At 47.8% G+C, this 21,117-nt stretch overlaps 1 protein-coding gene across 1 annotated transcript in view; it reads left to right on the forward strand.

Annotated features, from left to right (window-relative positions):
- Positions 1-3,672: 3,672 nt before the first annotated feature.
- The window catches only part of NLRC5 (NLR family CARD domain containing 5), a 93,470-nt gene continuing 76,025 nt past the window's right edge, over positions 3,673-21,117 (forward strand). The window contains exon 1 of the mRNA XM_081273099.1: positions 3,673-3,685. The gene's annotated coding sequence lies outside the window, so the exon portion shown is untranslated. The remainder of the gene's footprint in view (positions 3,686-21,117) is intronic.

A 21,117-nucleotide genomic window follows, 5' to 3' on the forward strand; every position in this document is an offset into this window, starting at 1 on the left:
TAAGACACAGCAAGATGCTGGCATGCAGAGTCCCTCAGGTAGAGAAAACCGTGACAGAGTCAAGAAACACAGAGGCCAGAGTAACAGAGAGAAAGCTGGGCACCGTGACACTCGCTTATAATCCTGGTGACCGGGGAAGCTGAGGCAAGAGGATCGAAAGTTGGAGGCCAGCCTCAGCAACTTAGTAAGACTCTTGTCTAAAAATTTAAAAAGGCTGGGGAGGTAGCGTAGTGGTAAATTGCCCCTGAGTTCAATCCCCAGTGCTACAAAAATAAACAAATAATAAATAAATGAATAAGAGAACAGAGAGAAGCTGAGGAAGCAGCAGGCAGGGTCCACACCAGCGGTGGACGAGGGGCCTGATCTGTGGTTTTAACAGCAGCGTGCAAGGCGATTGGGCAGGCCATGCTTGGTGGGGTTGGCCCATCACTAGGGACACACAGAGAAGTCCCACGGAGCGTCACATCACCTTCAACAACCCCAGCCCAGCTGGGATCTGGGGAGACCATGGGACTCACCCCTGTTCCTGAAAGGAAGGTAGCTGTGGCTCTAGTTCCTTCCCCATCCTTAGCATCTCCCCAGTTTCAAGGAGAGTAAGTAGCTGAAGGAGCTATGGAATCCCAGAGGATCTTGCTAGAACAGGACAAACCTGCTGATCCCCTCTCCCAAGCCCTGTGGCCTCCCTCCAAGCCTAGAAGTTCTGACCTAGACCTACCTCAAAAATCCAGGAAGTCCTCCTGGCCCGTGTGGAGTGCTGGGCTGCCCCAGGGGGACATCAGTATCTGCTGCTTCCTCCAGGGAGCCGAGAGGGGCTCCCCAAGGCCAGGGCCCAATGGAAGCCCATCCTGCTGCCTGGGCAGCTGAGCCTGGGCTCCAGGACCAGGCCTTAGACAAATGGGAAATGCATGGGCCACTGTTGCTACCAGCTGACCCTGGCATGCATCCCAAGCCTCACAGGACAGTCATTCAGGCAGCAGCTGAGCAGCTTGTGTTGGCCACCAACCCTAAAATGTGTTGAAGCATGCTAGTTGTTTGTGAGAGATGCCAGGTCCATTCCTGCTGAGGGCCATTGCCAAGTAGGAATGACGCATCGAAATTTCCTTGCCAGCGTACCCCATGTAAAATGGACTTGCCTTGGAATTTCGCTGTTGACATTGCATGTAAGGTGACCCTGCTCAAGGACCAGGGCGGATCCAGGATTAGGATGTATCCTGCAGGTTTGAGGAAGTATCCCGCTCCTTGGGTTTAGGGCGTTCCCGGTTTAAGACAAGTTTAAGGCGTTCCCAGTTTAAGACAATATGGGTTTTAGGGAAGTTCCAGGTTGAAGATTGTTGCTGCTGGGAATAGGGCGTTCCTGCTGCTTGAGTTCCCGTTGAGTTCTCGTGAGATTCAGAAAGTATTGGAGAAGAAAGCCTCGTGGAGTAGGTGAATTGGGCGGCGGCAGAACTTGGATTTCCCCAGAACGTGTGTGTAGAGGCCGGTGTGAGTTCGGGAATAAAGAATTGCTGTTTGAATCTACAAGGTGTGTGGTGGCTCGTGATTCTGTGCCCAGCCAAGACATTGGCACATTCCAAGTGTCCCTGCCCACCTTCGCCTGGAGAGCTGTGTGCAGTGCTGCCTCCTCCTTGGGGTGTGGGAACCCCCCTGCCTTGTTGACACCAGGAAACGCTCTTGTCCGCAGCGCCCTGTAAGCTACCTGTGGTGCAATCCCTGACCAGGTCGCTTCTTTCTTCAGTCTCACAGAATCTTGAGCTGGTTCTCATACACAGGACTGGGCCATTCCAAACCAGATGGACGTGTAATTTACACCAGAGGACTGTGTACACTGTGAGCCAGAGAAAATGTGCACCAGGCTGAGCACAGGGAGGGTTTAGGAAAGCATCTTTCCCAGGACTCCTCTTGACAGGTCTTGTACCGCTAGGGTGGAAAGACTCAGCTCTGCTCCTGATTGCTGTGTGACCATGAGTAACTCACCTGACCTATCTGGACTTCATTTCTTCATCTGCCCCCTGAGTTGGAAATCTTTGTCCTACCCTCCTTATGGGGCTGTTCAAGATTATAAATGGTCTGCATTTGTCTTTCTACATTGTGGTTGTCTGTCCGTGTGTCCATTTGCCTACCCTGCCTGCATGGAAAGCAGGCCAGAGTCTCTCCTGGGACTTTGTGTAGGGACAATCAGACCTTGGGTGCTCAGTGAACATGAGCTGAACCCTGATCTTGGGACACAGTCAATCACTCTCATGCACACCGCTGACAGCCCCACATTCTCGTCCACAATTCCACAATACATGCCACAGTGGCCTGGGAGTCTGGGAACAGCCCATCTGACAGATGAGGAAACTGAGGCTGGGGACCATCAAGGCATTTGTCTGAGCTACCAGCCAGGAGGGGCAGATCTGGGAGTCGCACACAAGCACTCAACTGCAAAATCCACACCCGACCCCCTCCCAGCTGCAGTGCAATTTCTGGCTATCAGGTTTGGTCCTGGGAAGACAGGGGTTCAAGTATGATGGGGATGTGGGGCCTGCAGAAGGAGACAAAAATAGAAGGATGGATATGGACTTCAGGCACAGAGGGCACCAGCCCCAGTTTGAGGTTGGCTGCAGGCCAGATTCTCACAACCAATCTATGGGCAGGGATTTTATCATTCCCATCTTACAGGGGGTATAACTGAGGCTAGGGGTTGTCAAGGCATTAGGCAATGTGAATAGCCAGTAAGAAAGGAGGACCTGAATCCAGGGCACCCGATGCTGGTGGTCCTACCTCTGACCCCTGACTTGGAATGCCCGCCCACCTCTGCATACACACCTGTTCTGGGGCACAGAAGCGGTCTGGGAATGGAAGCTGGGACTGTCACTGAAGGTGAGTGAGCATGTCCTCTGCAGGGAGAGGGGATGCCCCATCTCAGGACAAGGGGAAAAGGCTGGGGAGACTGTGGGGAAACCTTGGACCGGTGACCTTTCAGGACGGCCACCCCACTCACCTTCTCAATTTCCCCCGCCCCATCCTCCCTGCCCTCTCTCCCCGCACCTTCTTTCCATCTCCCCCTCCTCTCTGCCAGTGGTCCCTGTCTGACTTGGGCAAGGTCCTTCACCTCTGTCCTCTCTGAACCTCAGCTGTTCATCTGCAGGCAGGGTGACACTCCCATCTGTATTTGGTGCTACTTTGAGGATTAGATAGGTTCCTAGATGGCGTTTCTCCGGGTCACCACACCTGTTACTCCTTTCTCCCTCCCCCTCTCCAGGAGCACTCCCCAGGCCAGGGCTCAGGACCCCGGGGCTCTAAGCGCCCGCTTCCCGCCCAGTGGCACCTCCTCCCTTTGCTCTGGTCCCGTCCGCAAGAAAGTCCTGGCGGGGACTCCTCCCGGGTCCTGCAGCGTCGCCGACTCCCGCGATCGCCGGCTTCACCCTCCACCCCAGGGTCGCATCCGCGGAGGAGAGGACCCTCCTTCTGCTGGCGGTGACCTGGGATGGAGCCCCTGGCCCGGGTCCCGAGCGCGGCAGGCACCTGGGGCGGTGCGGCGAGCGGGGCGCGTGCGGGCTCCTGCCCCCAGCGCCCGGGTCCGGGATGGCACCTCGAACCCACGTGATTTCTCGGCAGCGGCCGCGGTTCCAAGCACTGGCCCGCTGCGCCCGGCGTCTGCTTTCAGTTTCGCACGGAACGTGGACGAGCCGGCAGCGCAGCGGTGAGTGCAGGGGCCGCGGGACCCAGGCCGGTGCGCCGGGCGCTTGGCGGTTCGGGGTTCCGGTTCTGCAGGGAGGAGAGGGCAAGAGCGGATGCCAGAGATCTGGGGATGGGGATGTGCCCATGCCGATGGCCAAGTGGTGTCCGGTGGCAGATGGACAGATGGGGTGTCGGTGGCTCTGCGCTGGGCAACTTGGGGGATGGCAGGTCGGGGTCGCCACTTGTAGGGGACGTGGTCTGTGGCTGTGCAGACCCCCTCCCGGGGCCGCACCTGTTGCCTCCCTTTGTTGCTATTTTTTCTTTCAAACTTTTCATTGCTGAATGAAAAGTTAGAGGTCACATTGTTCCTGATGCACGATTCATACTTCGGAGCCTAAAAAGCGAAACAACTTTTCATTGAGGAAAATCACAAACGTAAACAAGAGTAGGAGGAAGAGGACTAGGTGGGGCCATATGGATTTGCTGGTTTTAACGTATGGAAGCCCCCTTGGATCCACTGCTCGTGGTCAAGGGTCACCAACCCTAGATGGGGGCTTTCATATCTATCACCCCTTATTTGGAAACAAATGTCAGACATCATAGCATTTCAACGGAAATATTTGAGAATGTACTAAAAGAGAAGGAGTCTTTAAACATGGCCACAATGCCATCAGTGTGCACACGGGGGTCTTAACAATTCCTTAGGGTCAGGTCTCCACTATTTCTAATGACCATTTTAACCCAGAAGTGGTAGGGACTGCATGGCTGTCGTTTTTGTTACTTGCTTTTCCATGTGGTTTTCAACTACTTTCTCACTCAGAAAGCCAGGGCCTGGAGTTCACTGGGGTGGCCATTTACCAAGGTAAAAAGGCCCCATCCGCTTTCCGTGCTGTTTGCATAGGTTTCATAAGTTGGGATTTTTACATTTTCTTTTTTAAAGATTGGGCGTTCGGGAGGTGTAAAAAGCAGTTTGAAACCTGGAAGTTCCTAACCTCTAAAAACCGGGGAGAAGATGGAGTGGACCCCAATCAGTACCGGGAACTTCATCTCCCTCTGAATGGATTTCCTTCTCTCTAGGGGAGAAATAAGCCCGGAAATGCACTAGGTTTAGGCTGGGCTGTCGTCCAGTGGCCCTGAGTTTGACCCCACACCACTAACTAACTAACCAACTAACTGGGCTTGGTTTCGTGGCAGAGAGCCCAGGGAAGGACGGCTGATGGCATGGAAGTGAACATGAATGCCCCTATAGCATGCTGTCCACAGACTACCGTTCTGTAGCCCAGATGGGCCATTCATCATATCTGCCCGCCCTGCCTACAGAAACAGCACCAGGTGGGCAGGCACCTGGCCTGGCAGGCTGACTAAGGCTCTCAGAACCTTGCATTTTATCTCTTGGAAGCTTGGTTTCTCATCTGTGAAATGGGCCTAATAGATCCTTCAAAGTTAGCTCCATGGATTGAATGAGGCAAGGTACGCCCAGTTCTTGGTCAATTTTAAAGTACTGTAAAAAGGTCTGTCTGGAGTCCTTCTTGAGGGCAGACCAGCAGAGGGGTAGGGAGTTTCACATTATGGTGAATCTCCTTCCTAGACTCCCAAGGTGTCCATGTCTGCAGAGCCAGGTCAAGCCCTGAGGAGAGTCTAGAAAAGCTTCCTAGTGTGTCTTCTCTCATCTGTTGTGGCTTGAGTTGTGTCTGCTAAGAGAGATGTGTTGAAGTCCTGACCCCCAGGACCTCAGGATGTGGCCTTATTTGGAAATGTGGTTGTTGTAGATATAACCAGTTGAAATGAGGCTATACTAGAGTAAGCTGGCCTTAAGCCAATATGACTAGTATCCTGGTAAGAGAGAAGACCAGCGTGTTGAGCCCCACAGGTGGTGGCAAGATGGCCATGTGGGGAGAAAGAGATTGCCAAGAATTTCTGGCAGCCACCAGAAGTTGGAAGAGGCATGGAAGGATCTTTTTCTAGAACCTTCAGAAGGAGCCTGACCCTGTCCACACCCCTATTTCAGACTCCTAGCTTCCAGAATTGTGAGAGAACAAATTACTTCTGTTCCTTTTTCTTTTTTCTCTTTGGCACTGGGGATTGAACCAGTGATGTTCTACCACTGACCTATGTCCTCATTTTGTTTTCTTTTTTTAAATTGGAGATGGGGAGTCTCACTAAATTGCTGAGGGTCCTGCTAAACTGTCAAGGCTGGCCTTGAGCTTGGCATTCCTCCAGCCTCAGCCTCCCGAATCCCTGGATTACAGGCGTGCACCACTGCACCCAGCTCAGCTTCTGTAGTTTGGATCCACTCTCCTGGTGGCACCGTGTCACCACCTCTAAAGCATCACCTCGAAGCTCCTCTCTACCTACCACATGCAGTTGGACAGACACTGGAAATCTTTTGGGGTCTGGGGTTGTAGTTCATGGGAGGAGTGCTTGCCTGGCATACCCGAAGCCCAGGGTTCTATCCCCAGTACTGAAAAAAGCGAGAACAGAAAACTCTGCAGGTGGTCTGAGAATGTAAGCTGCTGTCTTTCTTTGTCGGATCGGTTTTTTTTTTTTTAATTTTTTTGAGTGTTGGTTGGGGAACTAAAGCCTATCGAAGTGAAACGGAGTCTACAGGATGATTTGAAAGAGAATAGTTCAGGAAAAGTGATGATGGTGTCTGCTAACGCAGCTGGCTAGAGAAGGGAGGCTCTTTAGACCACATGGCAAATCATCAGATGCACCAAAACCTGGCAGAAGTGGTGAAGAAGGCAACACTGGCTATTCACAGGACGTGTTACCCGCAAGATAAACAAGGTTGTGTACCCCACGTGCTGTCTGGGGTCTCCTGGGTCCTTGAGAGCTGGGAACAGTTGGCACGACCCTCATTCAGCTCTTCAAGGAAGCCCTCAGTGTTCCCAGGCTTTCTGTATTTCTGGAGGCTGGGGATGGAGTTAACCTAGTTCTCCTGGCCACGTCTGACCCCAGGCTCCTCTTCTGCTGTCACCAGCCTCTCACCCTGGTTCACTGTGGTGTGAAACCAGCCAGTTTCCTAGGGAAGGGAGACGTGCAGCCTTGGAAAGCACAAGCCCACTCAGCAATTTAGTGGGGCCCTAAGCAGTTCAGTGAGACCCTGTCTCTAAATAAAATATTAAAATGGGCTGGGGACGTGGCTCTGTGGTTAAGTGCCCCTGGGTTTAAACCCCAATACCAAAATAAATAAATAATAAGGGATTGCACGTTTAAGGAAAATCAAATCTATGATGTCGCTTAACTTAAAAAAAAAACCAGTAGCTAATATTTGTATAGTAGAAATGAAAAATGTACAGAAGGATATAATTAAAAATATGCTTCCTTCCCTCCCCTGTCTCCCAGCCACACAGTTACCCTCTCTGAAGGCAGACAGTGGTATCCGGTTCTTAAGTCTTCTTCCAAAGATGCTCTGAGTGGACCTTACAAACACACACACACACACACACACACACACACACACACAGAAACATGTGCATACATATACACATATATACATAACACATATGCATACCCATAGATTTCCCCAATTCTCATAAATGGCAATATGGAGTGTCCACTTTTTTCCCCCCTTAATTCGATTTGGAAATCTTTCTATAGCAAACAAAATCCTGCATCTTTTCTTCAGTGCTCAAAATAGGTCCTAAGACCTGGCATATGCTAGGCAGGTGCTCACCACTGAGCAACACTTCCAGCGCTCTCTTTTTCTAACAACTACATAGTATTTCCCCACATGGCTGATATGTCATTGATTTGTTTTGAACTTTTAGGTTTTTTTCCTGTCTGTTGCTATTCCAAACAGTGTTGTGATCAATAGCGTTGGTCAAACTTCATTTTTCCATATGTGGGAGTCAATCTTGAAGAAAATCCAGGAGCAGATTTGGGACTTTGAGGGCATGTGCAGTTTGAATTTGGGTGACTGACCAATGACCCTCCTTGAGTATAGTGCTAATTTTCCCTCCCACCAGCTCCGTGTGAGGGCACCTGCAGCCACACCTTCCTAGTATGGATGTTATCAAACTCTTCCATATTTGCAAATCTAGTAGATGAAGAATGGTGATTTTTCTCACATCTCTTCTCGAAACCAGGGTTTCTGCACTCTTGCTGGTGGGTGGGGTCTGCATAAACTACAGGCCTCTGCAGCCGTGAAATGTGTTGCACTCATATCGGGAGGTTCTGCTCCCCACTGTTGCCCCAAACCCCAGCAGCTCACTGCCAACAACTTTTTTCTGGGTCAGTGCTTTGTGAGTTCGAAGAATGAAGTTCACAGGTGGGGATGACTCAGTGTAAGAGTGGGATTTGTTCAAGTGTGAATAAAAACAGAGCTCTGGCCCAACGAGAGGGGAACCAAGAAGAGTCACCTTCTGAGTGTGCTAATCTTGGGTTTTGTATAGCACTTGGATCAGAACTATTGGTCCACATTTATGCTAATTAGAATTTGGAAAAGTACCAGTGCTATCGGTCGCAAGTTACGCTAATTAGGGTTTGGGAAAGTACTAACGCTATTGGTGAACTCCTAAGTAAAACCTTTGACCAGGTCTGCCCCACTTCTGTGTCCTTGCTGCTCATCTGCAGTCACAGCTTCCCAGGAGCTTGAGGTGGGCAGACTGAGCGGACTGTGCGTTCTTGGGGTTCAGCGCTGCCTGGAGTGGGCTTCTGTAGCAGGTGTCTGCACTGCGCCCAGGCCTGGCCGCAGGTCATCTTTTAAACGTGTAAGGGCCACCTGTCTTCCCTTTTTCATAAATTGTCGGTTCTTGTCCTTGCCCACTTTTCTATTGGGTTGTTGAGCTCTGCAAGTTCTTTGTATATGAAAGAAATTAGCTCTTAGTCTACAGTGGCGTTATAATATGGATTTAAAAGGTGGCATGGGGGCTGGGATTGTCGCCCAGTGGTAGAGCACTTGCCTAACATGTGTGAGGCACTGAGTATGATTCTCAGCACTGCATGTAAATAAATAAAATAAAGGTCCATTGACAATAATAATAATAATAATAATAATAATAATAATAATAGGTGGCATGGCTGTCCACAGAATGGCTGAATGTATCCCTCATTGTTAGACACTTAGATTTGGTCTCATTTTCTTCCTCTGCATGTGGAATATGTTGTTTTATGTAAAAAAACCAATAAGATATATGATGTTTTAATTCTTCCAATTGTGCTTAGCAGGATTCCTCTTAGGGAAGGGGAGCAAGGAGGAAGGAAAAACACTGAGAGTGTTTGGGGTGGGGAGGGCCTGGGTGCAAGGTGGTCAGCAGGGACCAGAACATGGCGGGGGAGGCCGGGGGAGGCCGTTTTGCATGGAGTCTGTGCCTGGGGTTGGGGGTTTTATGTGCTCACAAAAGGAAGGGGGAGAAGGAAGGAGGGGAGCAGTCAGGCCACCCAGGAGAAGATTCCAGAAAATTCTTGGGTGTAGGATGACGGAGGAGCGTCTCCAGCCTGAAGGTGCCCGCTGCTCCAGGTGAGGTGGGAACCGACAGCCCGGACACCAGCGCTGGCTCCACCCTGCGCCCTGAATCCACCCACGTTGTCCTCCAAGTTCCCACAACATGGCGGGCTGGGCTGGGAGCACAGCAAGTGCCACTTGGTGGAGCCAAGGGCCGATAGGAACAGGATAAACAAGTACTCACAGATGTGCGACAGGGGTGCACGTCAGGTCGTGCTGACTGCAGGTGAGGGGCAGGGTGTGGTGCGCTTGGGATAGAGGCCAGCTGGGGCCTTCTGGTGAGGAACACTTGGGCCATGTGAGAGAAGACTCCGTGGGTGACACAGGGGACCCTGAACCCTGAAGACAGAGGGAACCAGGCAGGGGGGGATGGGAAAAGAAGGAAGAGGGAGAGAAGAAAGTGGAGGAGGGAGGAAGGAGGAGGGAGAGGAGAAGGCCAGGCTCTGAAGTCTGCCTCCACGCTCCCCTGCGCTTCCCGTGGGTGAACTGTATGCCCTCATTTCACAAAGTGCCAGAGCAGGGACCCCGGCTGGAGGAGGCCATGTCATTATCCCACCCCAGGAGTTCCGGGGCCCTGGGGGAGGCCAGAGCTTGACATCTGAGCCAGTTTTTTCCATCTCAGGAGAGAAGAGGTGCCCCTGCTGACATCCCTGTGCAGAGATGTCCTGGGGAATGTTCTGGAAGCCACAGCTCTCTTCCCATTCCAGACCGTCTCCTCAGGCTCGAGGTGCGCTTCTCAGCGGATGTGTGGACGTTTCTTTTTACAGCGACTAAGAACACAGGGGCAACTCCTAAAGACTGGGTCAATGTATAAAGCTTCAGCAGCCAGGGATGACCGGATCCCAACACCCACCTCCTGCGGGGAGGGATGGAGCCTGGACCCCAGGCAGACCATCATCAGCTTTAGAGGGGCCCCTTCTGCTCTGCAGGTGAAACTGTAGGGTGCTGGTACCTTGGGAGCTGGTTCTCTGAGGCATTCAGATCTCATTGTAGCATCTTGTTCTAAGTAAGGAATAGCTTGCAGTTTATGTGCCCCACCAGGTTCTTGAAGGTGTCTGGTACCTCTCTGGGCGTCTGGATGCTCTCACTGAAATGGACAGGACAATGTTTCCCCCTCGGGACTCACCCTGTAGGAGTCAAGGTGGCCTCAGGAGGTGCGTGGATGGGGCTTTGGACCGAATTGGAATGGAAAGCTGTTCTCTTTTCAGTTCTTGTTAATGCTTCCTGATTAGTCAGGGAGAAAGTCTCAGATGGGTGGCAGGCGTCTGTGAAGCCTCTCACACCTACTGGCAACAGCACCCGCTCCAGCGCCCTAGCAATGTTTTGTTTTTTAGTTTTCCGTGGGCGTCTCTTGGGGATTTACCCTTAGTTCATGGCAAAATGGTACTTTTACAAGTAAAGTCAGGGGCTGGGGCTGTGGCTCAGTGGTTAAGCGCTTGCCTAACATGTGTGAGGCACTGGGTTTGACCCTCAGCACCACATAAAAATCAATCAAATAATGGTGTTGTGTTCACCTACAACCCAAAAGAAAGATTTTAAAAGAAAAGAATAAATACAGTTAAAAGTGAAATAGTTTCCAGAACAACTTTAAGGAAGTGAAGTTCTGTTTAAAATTAAAAAAAAATTTTTTTTTAGTTGTTGATGGACCTTTATTTTATTTATTTTATTTTACATGTGGTGCTTCGAATCGAACCCAGTGCCTCACCTGTGCTAAGCAAGTGCTCCACCACTGAGCCACAATCTCAACCCCATGATTGAAATTGAAGGCATAGAGAGAGAGGGAGGAAGAAAAGAAAAGAAAAAAGTCCTCAAGCATAGATAAGAGTCTTAAACTTTGCACACCTATTCCTAAACGATGAGATCACTGGAAAATTTCATGTTTTATACCTCCATGGGAGAGATATTTGGCTATATCTTTAAGCAGAAAAATAATAAAACCATGATGAAATGGTCATTTTGTTTTGTAAGACGCCATTGAATGGAGTTTCAGTTAAGAGGCAGCCTGGCTCTTAAATCTGCACTTTGCTTCTTCCCTTTACGGAGCTGTTTCTTCCCTGCACCTTGGAGGACGCCTCAGCTGGGGCAGGCTGGCCTGGGTGGCAGTGACGGGTTTCGGGTGGGATGCCACAACCTGGGGCCACCTGTGCCAGGAGCTCCGTGCATAGGAGCTGGTGGTGAGAGCTGAGGCTGGGGGTGGCCTTCACTGTGCCGTGTGCTGTGTATACATCCGTGTCTCCAGCCCTCACTGTGAGGTGCATGTGAAATCGTCACCCCATCAGCAGAAGAGGAAACTGTGGCCCAGGAGGTTAGGAAACCTGCCCAAGGTTGCACAGTGCCAAGTGTTGAAATCAGAATCTGAACCCAGGCCTCCTGACTTCAGAGGCTCTTGCCGACTCCACAGACCCCTGGGAATGCCGGGGGAGAAAGCACCACTTGACATACCTGCACACAAACCCTCCTGACCCAGCAAATCGGTTGGGGTAGTGGGACCCAGCCCCAAGGCTCCACGCCCTTGTCTCTCAAGCCTTTCTTCTGCACCATGTGCCTGGTGCTGGTGGCCAGGTGGGAGAGTGTTCGGAGGGTCCATCCTGTAAGCTAAAAAGTTCCTCTTCTAACTCTACTTTCAAAAAAATGGACCCATCTTCACCTCACAGGTCATGCGTGACCCAGTCCTCTTGCCAAAAAGCTAGGCTCTTGTCTGCAAGGCCGAAATCTTTCTTTGCTCCCAACCCTGCCTCTGACCTCTCCCAGAGGTAGCCACTATTTGCTCTTCCTTCTAGAACTTTATCCAAGCCTTCACGTCATAAAAACGATTCTTCTGTCGTGACTACCAAGCACTTTCAAGTACTTTACACATATTAACTCATTTAAGCCCTACAACAACCTCATATTACTCCTGCTTTAGAGATGAGAACATCAAGGCCCAGGAGGCTACTGCAGACTAAAATCCAGGACAAGGGTGCCACCCTGGGGTGGGGGGTTCTGGTGAGGGCCCTCTTCCGGGTTGCAGCCTGCTGACTCCTCACTGTGTCCTCACAGAGGGCTAGAGAGCATTGGGGAACTTTGATCAGGGCATGGATCCCATTCACCAGGACCCTACCCTGTCTCCTCCCCCAGCCCCGCCACCCACCCTGGGAATCATCACCTTGGCAGTTCCGATTTCAACATATCAATTTGGGGGAAACACATTCAGTGTGCAGGGCCCTGTGTTCCAGCTGTGTGGCCTCCATGTGACTTTGTGCCAAGAAGTTTAGTCACAGAGTCAGAGGGTGGACGGAAGTCGCTGACAGCATTTCTCTCACAGAGGAAAGCCAATTTCCAGGCTGTGAGCCTAACCCTGGAGACCTGGGACTCCTGTCATTTACACCTTGAGCTTTCCCTGTCCCCAGCCTCAATTCCCGAGCCAGCACAAGATGCTTCCGGAACCCTCATACCAGGCCCCGTGTGTGTGGCGCTACCAAGGGGATTTCCAAACCATGCTTTTATTTTCACTTTTGAGTGGAGGTGCCGAGCTCTGAGCTGCAAGAGAGGAGCTGGCAGAGCCACCGAGCTGGGGACTGACGTGCAGGGAACAAAGGAGAGGCAGAGGCGGGCACGGCCCTTGGTCTCCATCTAGATAGGACAGCCTCAGCGACCTTGTCACCCCCAGGGCCTTTGGATCAGGAATCCTAGGGTCTGGTTTGCTGGAGAATCGGGACCCCAGTGCAAAGGAACAAGGACAGTGGAGAACTGGCGTCACCCAGAACCTCTCACCTCAGGCTTGAGGCCCAGTGGACGCCCATGTTCCATCCCCAGAGACTGTGCTGCCCTCGGTCTGTAATGAGGGGTGCTGGAATTTCTAAAAGACCCCCCCCACCCCATCCTGCAAATGGAAAGTGCTCGGGTAGCTGGTGCAAATATCCACAAGAGACGCATCTCTGAGCTCAAGCAAAGGTGTGTTAATGGGGTGTCTGCCAGGCACAGCAGGCAGCGTCACTTGAACAGAGGTTTTAGATCTTTTTTAACAGGGAAAAAGAGCAAGCTTGAAATGACCTTGGGTGCTGGTGGCTGGGTACCAACAGATTTTTCTATGTAGGGACCTTGCGGGGGAAGGGGGTGGTTCTGGGAGCAGAATATCTCAAGTTTCTTTTTCTTGGCAGTTTATAAGTTTCAGTTCTGAGTCCCAGAACCAAAATGGAGTTGCTAATGTCCAGGGACCTAGCGGAAAGTGCAGATAGCCCGGGAGCCACGGGTTTGAAGGATCCAGGAGGAGTTTCCGGGGACTCCAAAATGAGCTGGGCAGGAGCCCTCCCCTTAGCCTCCCCAGCGTCGGCTGCTTCCTGTGGGTGCTGGACCCGAGAGGCCAGGACTGCACGGGAGTGACAAGGACACCCTGGCTGCCTGCTGTGCCAGCCAGGTTAGGGCCTGTAATAGGGCTGTCCGCTCCCAGTCCTGGAGGAGGGCACATGTGGACACCCCAGGGAGCCCTTGGTGGGAAAGGTGAGTAGGAAGGGGCCAGAGGAGGGAGGTGGACCAGACATTAGGACATGGCTTGGGACCCAGAATTCTGGGTTTCCAATGTCAGGAAAAGAAAGGCCTTTTTGGATTTGGAGGAAGGACCTACAGGCCAGGGCTTGGGCCCAGGGTGCAGGGGTTCTCTCTGGACACCCCCATCTTACCCCCAGTAGGCTGTTTGTTACCCCCAGCTCTGAGACGCTAGCTGGTGACCTGAGTGAGTCCCTTGTCCAACAGGAGCCTCCCCTGTAAAGCACTGCCACCGACCGTGCATCTTAAGTCCTGCAGGGCCTGTCACTGTGAGGGACAGTAGGGATAGAGGTTTTAAAAAAAACAGCCACCAGCCCCCCACATCATGTGGCCCCACGGAAATGGGTGACTGTATCAGAGACGCCTCGCCTGCTCTTCTAGCTTCCTGGGTAAGGGAGGAAACCGAGGCTGGCACCTCTTGCAGGGTCCCCCTGAAGGGGGGACGGTGCCGCCCACAGAAGCCCTGCGCCAGCTCTGGCCCGGTCTCTTCTCCTAGTCTGCGGCGACACCCTTTCTCTTCCACGGCTGGTGCCTGCAGCCTTTTTATTTCTGTCCCTTCCTTCCCACGGCTCGTCTTCCTCCTCTTCTCTTCTGCCAGCTCCGCAGGGACATGGCTTCTTGACCTGTCCCTCGCGGACAGCCAGGGAGCAGGGGGGAAGCGAGGTCCCCCATACAGGTGAGGAGACAGAGGTCCTATCTGTCCCCTGCCGCACAGCATGGCTGGCCCGAAGCCCAAGCCTGGGGAGGCCAGAGGAAAAAAAGAGCCAGAAGAGCCGCAGGCTCCTGTCCGGAGCCTGAGTCATGTCCTCTTTCTTCACTCCCTTCCTTCCTCGGCTGCTGATGCTAAGAATAGCCACGGTGTGGAGGCTTCTCCTGTGCCAGACGCCACGCAAAGACTTCGCATGCCCTGTCTCACAGCCACCTTGCCAGGTCCCTGTCACCAACACCACGGACCCACCCCCTCCTCCAGCTGCTAACACTAGTGACCAAAGGGTCGCCCTTGGCTGATGGCCTCAGGTGTCTGGGTCATTGAAGCTCCTCCCCACCCACAGAGCATGTCCCCAAGCTAACCTGATGGTGTATACCTGGAAGATATGAACACATTAATGGCACCAATTACATTGATGTTTTTATATTAACCAAGTTTAGCTTTTAAAGAAATAACATAGCACAATTCTCTAAAACAACAGCACTTGTTTAACCAGCTGTTTAATGTCTTTAAGATTACTTGCTCAAAAACTTACACAGACCTTCTTTATCATTTACTTAAACCCTCTTAATTACTTAATCATATAGACTCTTATCCAGAAATCTAGAACCTTTTAGTTTCTCTTTTTATCTGTTAACCTCCTTCTCGTCACATTTTTGAACAATACTTGTAAATTTTTGAATTTAAGCAGATTTAACATTTTATTAAGGCCTTTTTGAACACCTAGAAAAACTTATAAGCTTAATTTTAAAGACATCTTTACTTTCATCTGTTTACCCAACTTAAATTGAGCCATTTGAATCACGTGAATCAAAGATATTTGGATCCATTTTTAATTTTTCATGCGTGCTCATCTGTCAATTGTCATATTGATACCGCTGTTGACCGGTGACGAGTCCTTGCTTCCCCGATGTTGAAGAATAACACCAAAGAAGCACGCCGAGGCAAGGTCAGAGTAGAAAGTAGAAGTTTATTAAAGGACAGCAGAAAAGACTTCTCCCAGAGGAAGAAGGGGACCCAAAAGGTGGAATCCGCGGAAGTGCGGTTGTTTCCCCTTCTTATAGTTTTGGTGATGGAATGTAGGTGGGAGGGGTTGGGACACCGGTGGGCTAGGCAGGAAGGACTTCTTTATCACTTCTTTGGGATGGGGTATCTTTAAGTTTGCTGGGGGCTGTTTATTAACACTTCTTTGTGAAGGGCTATCTTCAAATCTGTTGGGGGCTGTTTCCTGGGCTCCATTAACATTCCATTGTCCTGTGTTTTTCCTGAGTCATTTCCAGCATGGCCTCCATTTTAGATTTCACTCGGTATTAGACCCGATTTACCTAACTACACTGACTACCTAACTTTAAATCTGGCTTCATTCCCCCCTCTAATTTGGGAACTCCTTACTGCTGTAAGGAAAGGGGGCGAAGAAGATCTTTCTGGCTTCTTTAGGCTGACAAAAGGGGCGATGTTGGGGCAAGCAGTTTTGGAGTCCCCTTTTAAAAATCGGGTCTATCGAGTGGTCCATGATAGAAGTCCAATTGAGAAGTAATAGACTGGAAGGCCATCTGAGTGATGGGTGGTCTATAAGAGAAACAAGAATTCATTAGTACTGGAACCATATTGATGTAGCAATAAATCCCATAGCACAGGAATATGCCAACGAGTATGATGGCAAAGACAAAGACTAACAATGTTTTCCACCAGGAAGTACCAAGAACCAGGAGCTAAGATATTGTCTCCATGACAAGGTTGCTGAGGACATGGCTTCTATCTGAGCATGTAAATCTTTAAGGATATTTGTCACATTGCCAGAAATGTCAGGGATGTCAACACAACATTTAGGGTTACAGATGTCTTTTCCTTTAAGATATAGTCTAATAATTTAATGCCATCTGATCCTGCAAAATCCTTTTACTAGTATGACCTCTGTGTCTAATAGAAAAATCTTTAATTTTGTTACCTAGTGCTGGATACTCATACTAGCAAACACCAAGTCTACCTGTGTAGGTTAGGAATATCTGTGGGCCTTAAACTAAAAACTACTCTGGTAGTTCCTTTTGATAGTTATCAGGCATTCCTGTCTGAGAATCTCTTTTGTAGCCTCCAGTTTACTTATTTATGGAAGTTTCATTTAACTATTATTATTTAAGATGTCCAGGAACAACTGTGCTTTGGCTTTGACTGTCTTTGCTAAGTGTTTAAGATGAAGCAAGTCAAACTGACTTCTGTTTCAATCTATTGTTAACAGTCAGCTGAGTTACTCTGGGTGGGAGTCCTCGGGAACTTCACAACAGCTTCTCAGTTCTGCTAGTGCCATTTGCGCTAGGATGGGTCCAGGCCTTGCTTGACCATGTGGCTTCCCTCGGAAGCATCAGGGATGTCTCCCTTTTCTGATGACCCTCCTCTTCACAGCAAATGCACTGACTGGCTTCCTGTCCTCCACTGGTCTCATTAATCTCCCTGATCGGGAGGTTATATGGCCTAGAGTTGCAGAGCCCTTTGAAAAAGTTCCCTATCCCCTGATTCAGACTGACTCAGAGGGCAAGAGCCAAATTTTTAATTTTAAAACTTAATCTTAAACATCCAGCAAAATAAGTTAACAGCCTTATATTAAGAGCACTGAGCTTTAATGTCTATCTCTCTATCCTGTAGGTGATAACTTCTTGTCTTAAATTAACCCAGGTAGTGAGCTCTTAAATTAGTACCTCTGCAAAACATTAACAGGCAATCTTAAATCATTTATAAGAAAACTACAAGATAAAATTATCAAGAGTAAAAACATTTAGTTCATATAATAGCTACCTTGAATTTTGGTGGAGTATATCCCGTTTGATATCCTGGCAATCGTGACAAAAACCAACTTTTGGGCACAACTTTAAATGTACTAAAATCTAGCCTACTTCTTTCATAGTCACTTTCACATGATATGGGACATAGAGCCTTATCTCAAGTAAGGTGGGGCTCTTCATAAATCTTAAATACTATAGTTCTGAAGCTGATCTTTGCTTTTTTTAAACATCATTTTATAAAGCCTACATAAATTGTTGCTTAAGTTCACAAGAATATTAGCTAACACAACATAATATCACATCTAAAACATGAATTAAAGGAAGGCTGGAAGCTTCTAACATCTTGTTGGAAAGTAGCAAAGTATTTCTGTGTCTCACAATAAAACCTTTACATAGATTAGGCTTTCATTAACTTAAAAATACATTTAAATTGTATCTCAGTGTAAAAAGTAACAAGGAACTTTACATAACTTATTGATAATAAGTACAGTTATAGAACACAAGTGATATAAATAAATTTCCAACATGTTTTTCTTTTAAACCTAAAATTACCATACACTTTTAGAACACCAGCTTGATATAATGCTCTTTCTAAAGCTTCTACCTTACAGACTTGTATACCTGGAAGATATGAACACATTAATGGCACCAATTACATTGATGTTTTTATATTAACCAAGTTTAGCTTTTAAAGAAATAACATAGCACAATTCTCTAAAACAACAGCACTTGTTTAACCAGCTGTTTAATGTCTTTAAGATTACTTGCTCAAAAACTTACTTATATCCAACTTGTATAGACCTTCTTTATATCATTTATTTAAACCCTCTTAATTACTTCATCATATAGACTCTTATCCAGAAATCTAGAACCTTTTAGTTTCTCTTTTTATCTGTTAACCTCCTTTTCTTCACATTGAAACAATACTTGTAAACTTTTGAATTTAAGCAGATTATTTCATAGACATCAACATTTTATTAGGGCCTTTTTGAACACCTAGAAAAACTTATAAGCTTAATTTTAAAGGCATCTTTACTTTCATCTGTTTACCCAATTTAAATTGAGCCATTTGAATCACGTGAATCAAAGATATTTGGATCCATTTTTAATTTTTCATGAGCGCTCCTCATCTGTCAATTGTCATATCACTGCATGATATATGGACATACACACAGACAGACATACCGACATACAACACGTAACACAAGTGTAACACATAACACAAAAGGCCTCGCAGCCTTCTCAGGTGAAATCTCATTGCAATGTTTAAAAAACTCCAGATGATCAAAAATAGAACTTATCAGAAAAACATTAGCTTGTCTGTAGAATAAAAATTATGAGCTCAAAAAAAAACATAGAATCTAAGAAAAGGCAAAAGTCCTAGAAAAATTGACTGGCCAGTAATTAGTAAATGCCATACAATTTACTCTTTGGTTTAATCTAGTTTGAGTTCAGGTAAGACACCTTTACTTTTTTTTTCCTTGGGCCTCAGATCTGTCTCCTACTGAGTGCTCCAGGCTTCTTCTATTTGCATATCAATTTAAGTCCCGGCTGAGGTCTGGAAGGAACTGGGAAAACTGGAATTTTGAGCAGAAACTTCATGTCTAAGGCATTTTAACCATAAGTCACAATTTTCAGGTTTGGAAGTTGAAAATATGGTAAAAGTTTAAGATACAGTTTACAAGATTTCACATCTTTATATTTTCCTACACTAGAAAAACTTGCTCACACAAAACTGAAAATAGGATCTTTCTTGATAATAAAAAGCCACCATCAGAAGAAGTTCCTTCAGGATCATTAAGTTACTTTCTTTGTTCTGAAGTTCCTAAAGTAGTATTAAGTTACATTAAATCACCTGGAAAAAATCCACACACTACCATGTGTATCTAAAATTAAGCTTTGAAAATTCCCAAGACTGTTGCTAATTAATGTCATTTCAATAAGCCAGACCAATGTTTTAATTCAACACTTTTTCCTAAATCTTACACACTGAGAGAAACAGATACCAAATCATAATTTACTATCCTTGCCCAAATCAATGCGCTGTATACCTAGTGAAATCTCCTTAGGTTACCCAGTTCAAAAATTGATGAAAAAATAAAACTGAATGATTGGGAGTTACTTGCCAACTTGGAAGTAGAGTTCTTTTAATTTTCTATCCTAAGTATTTAAGTTCTCTGGCATGAAGTATCTGAAATCACAAACTAAACAATTAACTAACCCTAACTTTTAACTGCAAGATTACGCAATGCTTCAAACTCATTTAGATACCAGATGTTACAATGAAACATCTTTTAGACACACATTTAGCCTAGATTATCTCCAAGAAACAATCTATAATAACCTTTAAAACAGACCAGATAAGAAAAAAATCTCTCCAGGTTTTGAACTTCCATTTAATTATGACTCTTAATCAGTGGCACCTTAGATTTCCCCATGAGTGGACCAGATGTTTTCACATAAGGGCAACTATAGGTGTAAAATTAAGGGTCTCAGTGTGACTGACTTTACTGCATTTATGTGGAGTAATCCTTACAGTGAAGGAAATTATGAGGAAATTTCCCCAAAGCGAAAATGGCTCTGGCAGCTGCTGGGAATTCCTCAGTTTCCCTTTCACTTGCAAGATTAGCTCCTTTGGATAGATCCAATCCTAGGCAATCTGGCATATCTCCTGACTTTCCAGTAGAGTCAGTTTTTATCTGCCTTAGGTCTTGAAGGGGGAAGGGGGTATGTACTTTGATCGGCCCAAATTTTTCTCTTGATTCTTTTCCTCAGTGAGTCCAGGATTTTTTTCCTTCACATGGCAGATATCATAGTTAAGTCTACTTCACATTGTTGACATAATTTAGGATTTTCCGTTAGAGCAAAGAACATACGGCACCTCACACCATTTCCTTTTTTTTGTAAATTTTATCAAACTATAAAATTGTATTAAAATTGATATTTCCCTCTGGTGGCCAGGTTTCTCGTATTTGAGGCCAGGCCAAGAAAATGAGGCGCTTTTCTTGAGTGTCTGAGGTTCAAATTTATCCCAATTTTTCAATACGCAGGCTAGTGGTCCACCTGGCGTATTGGAGAGAGAGAAGCTCCCCTCTGAGTGAGAAGAAAACAGGACTCAGGCGCCCACGCTGCACCGGAGAAAACTGTTCTCATTAGGGACGTCTCCCTAAGTTTGAGCTTCCTAAACGGTCCAGAAAACCCGTCTCTCACCTTGCTTTGCCAAGGGGTTTCTGGTCCCCTTTAGCAAATTGCTAGGGTCTCAGTTTGCCCTGTGCCAGAGACCCTGGGAGGATTCAGACTTAAGGGCCTTACTGCTTTCCTCCCGACCACTAAAAACACATTGCAAAAGAGAATCCTGTGCTCTTTTGTTGTCTTTGCTCTGTAGACTAAAGGAGCCGCCTGAGTGTTAAGGGATATCTACTGGTTGTAAGGTAGCAGATTACCTTAGAGTTGATAAGATTAAGGAGTTGATTCAAAAAATGCCTCTCTAGTAGCTTAAGGAACACAGAACATTTTAAACATTGGGGCGGTAAAACAGACTATTGAAAGTTACCTATGCATCTTAGGGAACCTGGGCAGATTTTACTAATTATCTCATGCCTTTCTCAGTCCTGCAACCTGAATTGCTAACATTTCTGACTTGCGAAGGAAGGGAAGCATCCAGGAGGAATGGATGCGGAGTTGGGAGTGTTGCGCGTAGCCCATACGGAGGCAAATGTGATTGGGGCTTTCCCTCAGTGCCATTCATCTACCGATCACCCTAGATACCCCTGAGGGCTGTCGGAAGGGGGCTCAAGAGAAAGGAACCTTTGGAAACGTCTGAGAGTAGCCCAGACCGGAATTCCGCAGTTGTTCCAAACTCCTTCCTCCACCTCCACGCATCCGAGGCAGATCGGGATTAGGGACACTGTGTACTCACACCAATTGCTCTCCGGGCCCAGACAGAAAAGTTGGAATCGGCTTTGGCAGAACCCAATATGCCTGCTCTGTATTGAACA

This window comes from Spermophilus citellus (genome assembly GCF_964194105.1).
Source record: "Spermophilus citellus genome assembly, chromosome: 18".
NCBI classification, from domain to species: domain Eukaryota; kingdom Metazoa; phylum Chordata; class Mammalia; order Rodentia; family Sciuridae; genus Spermophilus; species Spermophilus citellus.